At 41.6% G+C, this 6,593-nt stretch overlaps 1 pseudogene across 1 annotated transcript; it reads left to right on the top strand.

The window, feature by feature from the left end:
• Nucleotides 1–3,659: 3,659 nt before the first annotated feature.
• Nucleotides 3,660–5,480, top strand: LOC308422588 (ADP/ATP translocase 1-like; annotated as a pseudogene). Its single transcript has 2 exons — nucleotides 3,660–3,724; nucleotides 4,762–5,480. The product of its transcript is annotated as an ADP/ATP translocase 1-like (transcript).
• The last annotated feature ends 1,113 nt before the right edge of the window (nucleotides 5,481–6,593 follow it).

Below are 6,593 nucleotides of genomic sequence, written 5' to 3'. Positions count from 1 at the left end.
AAGCATATATTGCACCACACATAATAATAGTGGGAGACTTCAATACCCCACTCTCATCAATGGACAGATCATGAAAACAGAAACTGAACAGCGAGACTGTGAAACTAACAGAAGTTATGAACCAAATGGATTTAACAGACATTTATAGGACATTTCATCCTAAAACAAACAAACAAAAAATATACCTTCTTCTTAGCACCTCAAGGTATCATCTCCAAAACCAACCATATAATCAGTCACAAAACAAGCCTCAACAGATATAAGAAGATTGAAATAATCCCATGCATCCTATTAGATCACCATGGTCTAAGGCTGGTCTTCAATAACAAAACAACACAAAGCCCACATACACATGGAAGCTAAACAATGCTCTGTTCAATAATAACTTGGTCAAGAAAGAAATAAAGAAAGAAAATAAAGACTTTTTAGAATTTAATGAAAACAAAGGCACAACATCCCTAAAATTATGGGACACAATGGAAGCAGTGCTAAGAAGAAAATGCATAGCTCTGAGCACTGCCAAAAAGAAAGTGGAGAGAGCATACATTAGCAGCTTGACAGCACACCTGAAAGCTCTAGAACAAAAAGAATCAGATACACCCAAGAGGAGTAGACAGCAGGAAATAATCAAACTCAGAGCTGAAATCAACCAAATAGAAACAAAAAGAACTATACAAAGAATCAACAAAACCTGGAGCTGATTCTTTGAGAAAATCAACAAGATAGATAAACCCTTAGCCAAACTAACCAGAGGGCACAGAGACAGTATTCAAATTAACAAAATCAGAAATAAAAGGGAGACATAAGAGCAGAAACTGAGGAAATTCAAAAAATTATCAGATACAACTACAAAAGCCTATACTCAACAAAACTGGAAAATCTGGAGGAAATGGACCATTTTCTAGACAGGTATCAGATACCAAAGTAAAATCAGGATTAGATAAACCATCTAAACAGTCCCATAACCCCTAAAGAAATAGAAGCAGTCATCAAAAGATCCCCCCCCCAAAAAAAGCACAGGAACAGATGGGTTCAGTGCAGAATTTATAAGACCTTCTTAGAAGACCTAATAACAATATTCTCCAAATTATTCTACAAAATAGAAACAGAAAAAAGCACTGCCCAATTCACCCTTTAAAGCCACAATTACGCTCATACCTAAACCATGCAAAGACCCAAGAAAGAAAACTTAAAAAATGAGAAATGCAAAAATACTCAATAAAATTCTTGCAAACCAAATCCAAGAACACATCAAAGTGATCATTCACCATGATCAAGTAAACTTTATCCCAGGGATACAGGGATAGTTCAATATATGAAAATCCATCAATGTCATCCACTATATAAACAAAATCAAAGGGAAAAAAACCACATGATCATCTCATAAGAGGCTGAGAAAGCATTTGACAAAATTCAATACCCCTTCATGATAAAAGTCTTGGAAAGATCAGGAATGCAAGGCTCATACCTAAACATAATAAAAGTAATATACAGCAAACAAGTAGTCAACATCAAACTAAATGGTGAGAAATTAGAAGCAATCCCACTAAAATCAGGGACTAGACAAGGCTGCCCACTCTCCTGCTACCTATTCAGTATAGTGCTGGAAGTCCTGGCCAGAGCAATTAGACAAAAGGAGGTCAAAGAAATACAAATTGGAAAGGAAGATGTCAAAATATCACTATCTTCAGATGATATGATAGTATACTTAAGTGACTCCAAAAATTCCACCAGGGACCTTTTACAGCTGATAAACACCTTCAGCAAAGTGTCTGGATATAAAATTAACTCAAGCAAATCAGTAGCCTTTCTCTACTCAAAGGATAAACAGGCTGAGAAAGAAATCAGAGAAACAACACCATTCACAATAGTCACAAATAATATAAAATACCTTAGTGTGACCCTAACCAAGCAAGTGAAGAATCTGTATGATGAGAATTTCAAGTCTCTGAAGAAAGAAATTGAAGAAGATCTCAGAAGATGGAAAGATCTCCCATGCTCATGAATTGGCAGAATTAATATAGTAAAAATGGTCATCTTGCCAAAATCAAACTACAGATTCAAAGCAATCCCCATCAAATATGCAACTCAATTCTTCATAGAGTTAGAAAGAGCAATTTTCAAATTTATTTGGAATAACAAAACACCCAGGATATTGAAAACTATTCTCAACAATAAAAGAACTTCTGGAGGAATCATCATCCCTAACCTCAAGATATATTACAGATCAATGGAGATCAAAATTGCATGGTATTGATACTGAGACAGGCAGGTAGATCGGTGGAACAGAATTGAGGACCCAGAAATGAACCCACACACCTATGGTCACTTGATCTTTGACAAAAGAGCTAAAACAAAGCTGTTCTTGCCACTAAATATTCACGCTGTGTCATGCACATGAGTTACCTCGTGTATACAAGGCTGGAGAGATGGCTCAGATGCTAATGACCTGAGCTTGGTCCCCAGAGCCCACATGATAGAGAGAACCAACACCTGCAAGTTGTCCTTTGGCCAGTGACATGCATATGCCCTGGTCCACACAGATACAGAAGTAAAACACGGCAAGAACAGCTTTGCTCTTTTTAGCCTTGTTTTCTGAAGTTAAAAAATATTTCAAGTGTGGCTTTGTGCACACCAAGGACTGGAAGTCCCAATGTGCCCTGTTACATTATTCATTGTTTCTAAGATGGTTTTGTTCTTTGTGTTTTCCTTTGAGAAACTTCAGGCTGGCCTGAATTCTCTGCCTCTCTTCTCCCTCATGCTGGGATTCCATGTCTGTCACAATAGTGAGGGCTAAGCCTCCTTAAGCTGTTTTCCCAGTACTTCTGGGGTCCATCCAGGTTGAGCTAAGAGCGAATCTTGCATATGAATTTGGAACTGTGGCAGCTGCAGCTTCTAATAAACTTCAGCTGATGAAACTTCGTAGGCTTCCCTTCCCATTCAAGCTGGGGTTGATCTGTGGACAGCAGAAGCCTGTGGAGATGATGGTGTGTAGTCACCAAGACTAGGTCATAAAAGACACCACAGATTTTTCTGCCTTGCTATCCTGGATCACTCGCTCTGGGGAAGGCCAGCTGCTAAGGTGCCTGAGCACACCAGTATCCAAGGAGAGGCCTCCCATGGGCAGCCAGCTCCATCAGAACAGCCGTATGAAGATGTTCCTGAGAAACAGGCTCTCCAGCCACAGTTGAGCCTTCAGCTAATAGGAGCCCACCCCAGGCAACATTTGCCAACATCCTCAGAACAGACATCGGTATACCGGCTGCCACCCTACTCTAAAATTACTGAACTGTGTAAATCATGATGAACAGTAAGCTAATTTAAGTCATGATTGATGGAATATAATGCAAAATACATGAGAGGCCACTCAGAGGGAAAGAATACAAGTTGTTCTTGCAAAGGACCTGGGTTCAGTTCCCAGCACCTACAACCATTCGTACATAACTCCAGTCCCAAGGGATCCAACAGCCTGTTCTGACTACTGTGTGCACAAGGAACATATGTGGTGCACAGACATATATGATGCAGGCAACCCCACCATACACATAAAATAATAAAGCTTTAAAAAAATAAGTAAAGTTTTATTTCCAGTTCAAGGAATAAACTTGGAAATAATAAACAATCACAGTCACGAAGCATTCATTCATCAGTTTAAGAGGATGAATGGGCACATTCAAAAGTCTAAGGGAATCTGTATGCATTCAAACCTCCCTTGCTATCAAAGGTAAGTGACAGGTGGTTGACATCTTTGAGGAGCAGAGTTCAGGTGATATACAAACTCATTTTAGCGTCTAAATTCCACTCCTAACTATAAGGCATCCAGTCTTCTTTGAGAAAGAAAACTGTCCAGGTCTTTGGAGGACGTGACTGCGGTGACGAACCTTCTCAAGAAGCCAAGGCAACTAAGAAGACATCTTAAGGTCTCTCCTGAGGGTCCCAGTTCCAAGTCTTCAGATGCGACTGTATGACTTGGAGGTAACCACAGAGCCAAGAAAGCAAAAGGAGACTGTAGGGGGATGGGGGAAGCGAGAGAGAGGAAGAGCAGAGCAAAAGTAATTTGAGGCAAGAAATGAAGAAATCGGATGGAGAGTAATCCTGAGAGGACAAAGTTCGACACAGAAGGAGAGGGATGGAAGAGCCCAAACAACAGCAAGAATGTCTGAAAAGTTATAAGAAATCATATCATTATTTATTCACCTAAAATTAAGTATAATAATACAAATATTTGTATAGAGAGAGTTCAAATGAAAAATTTCCATTTGAATTGGCAGTGCTCCCTGAAAAAGCCATAAGACTATCTTAACAAAAACGCCAACACCAGACATGAAAATATTACCCTTCCATGTTGTTAGTCAGGAAAATCTAAGAGACTCCCCAAACATACAGGCTATTGCTGTTGTCTTTGGTTGCCTCCCAGAAGGTGAAGGCAAGTTGCTATTGTTAAAGATGCCACATGCTTTGGACACAGGACACAGAGGATCTGAGCTTGGCCTGACACTGAAAGCCTCCTTTCATGCTTTTCTTGCATGGCAGGTACCAGAAGATGCCATTTGGCTTCCAAAGAAAGCAACCAATAGTCCTCCCGGCCTATATCACTTATAGACTATAATAACCAGCATGTCATGGAAACCTTTAGAGCCTTCTCATCGTGCAGGGACGGCGGTGGTGCCTGGCCGGGGTAGACAAGAGCAGAAGAGTAGCTCCTTGCAGGCTGTGTGCCCGGCTTTCAGCATGGGGGGTCAGGCTTTGAGCTTCCTTAAGGACTTCCTGGCATGCCAGCAAACACACCAGTGCAGAGAAACAGTACAAAGGTATCACAGCTGTGTGGTGAGGACCCCCAAGGAGCAGGGCTTTCTCCTTCTGGAGGGGTAACCTGGCCAATGGGATCCGGTACTTCCCCACCCAAGCTCTCAACTCCACCTTCAAGGACAGGCACAAGCAGATCTTCCTGGGAGGTATGGATCCTCATAAGCAGTTCTGGCGCTACTTCAAAGGCAACCTGGCTTCTGGTGGGGCAGTTGGGGCCGCCTCCGTCTGCTTTGTCTACCTGCCAGACTTTGCTAGGACTGGCTGCCAGCATGGGCAAGGGATTGTCCCAGCATGAGTCTCACCAAGATCTTCAAGTGTGATGGCCTGAAGGGTCTCTACCAGGGTTTCAGTGTCTCTGTCCAGGGCATCATCATCTACAGAGCTGCCTACTTTGGAGTCAATGACACTGCCAAGGGGATGCTGCCAGACCCAGAGTGTGACAGCAGTGGCAGGGCTGGGGTCCTATCCCTTTGACACTGTTCATCGTAGGACGATGATGCAGCAGACTGTACTGATGTACACGGGGACACTTGACTGCTGGAGGAAGACTGAAAAAGATGAAGGAGCCAACGCTATCTTCAAAGGTGCCTGGTCCAACGTATTGAGAGGCATGGGTGGTGCTTTTGAATTGGTATTGTACAATGAGATCAAAAAATATGTGTAATACTCAAGTTCACAGACTCACAGATCCATTGTGTGGTTTAACAGACTGTTCTTAAGGAAATAAGAAAAGACAGATCTTGGATAAAACCAGACCATAAGGAATACCTCATAAAAATGTTTCATGGAATATTCATTAAATCATAAAAATATTTTGTATTTATTTTATATTTAGATTCTCACAGCAGACAGGAGATAGCTTATCATACTTGTTCAATTAATTAACTAAAGAACTGATACTGAAAAAGTAACTCAATGTGACTCAATTAATAAAAACTACTCAATACAAAAAGAACACAGTAGTGGTGCTCATGTCTTGGTTATAATCAATAACTCTCTAACTGAACTTAAGGTCTGCTCAGCAAACCCAGTGCTGAAAGCTTAGCTAACTCTCTGAGGTTACTGAGGTCATGATTTTGGAGGGAACGTACAAGCCCATTTCTCTAAGCCAGCACAACCCTAACTGTACTCTAAATATTTAATCTTATACCTACACTACATACATGTGTAGTTCTCGCTGCTTAATAAAGAAACTGTTTGCAACAGATAGAGACTATTTCAGAAAAATACAACCAATGAAATGCAGAGAACAAGTGGTCACGTGGAACTCAGCCCCAAAGAACACAAGGACAACACAGAGAACACTAGAACAACAAAGAGAACACAAGGACAACACACAGGACACAAGCACAACACACAGGACGCAAGGACAACACAATTCCTACACTCCGGCTCCGGAACACTGGAAGAAGGACTGTAAGAGCCAGAGGAATAGATGTCTGCTGTGAGATTTTCCTCCTACAAATACCAGAAAAGGTACACCCATGAAGTCTCCCCAACATGGCTGCCCAAACGAGACCTGAACAAGGTGGCATCAACAGATGCTAACATAGAACAGGGAAATCTTAATTCTGAGAAAGGGCTTTCTGTTGGGCTTTGAGTATTGTTCTTCATGGAATACTCAACTCCCTTTCTTCCCTCCAGATAAAAGAAATGGTCAGTCAGATTTGGGAATGGGATCTTCAAGGTCACATTCTCCAAATGGGCTCAAGCAGCACACTTGAGCCCAGCCGCGGCCCCTGCGTGGAGCAGGCCATTTCTGTCTGTCCCCACAGCACCTCTTC

Source organism: Micromys minutus (assembly GCF_963924665.1).
Source record: "Micromys minutus genome assembly, chromosome: 7".
NCBI lineage: Eukaryota > Metazoa > Chordata > Mammalia > Rodentia > Muridae > Micromys > Micromys minutus.
This window is presented reverse-complemented; position numbering and strand designations above follow the sequence as displayed.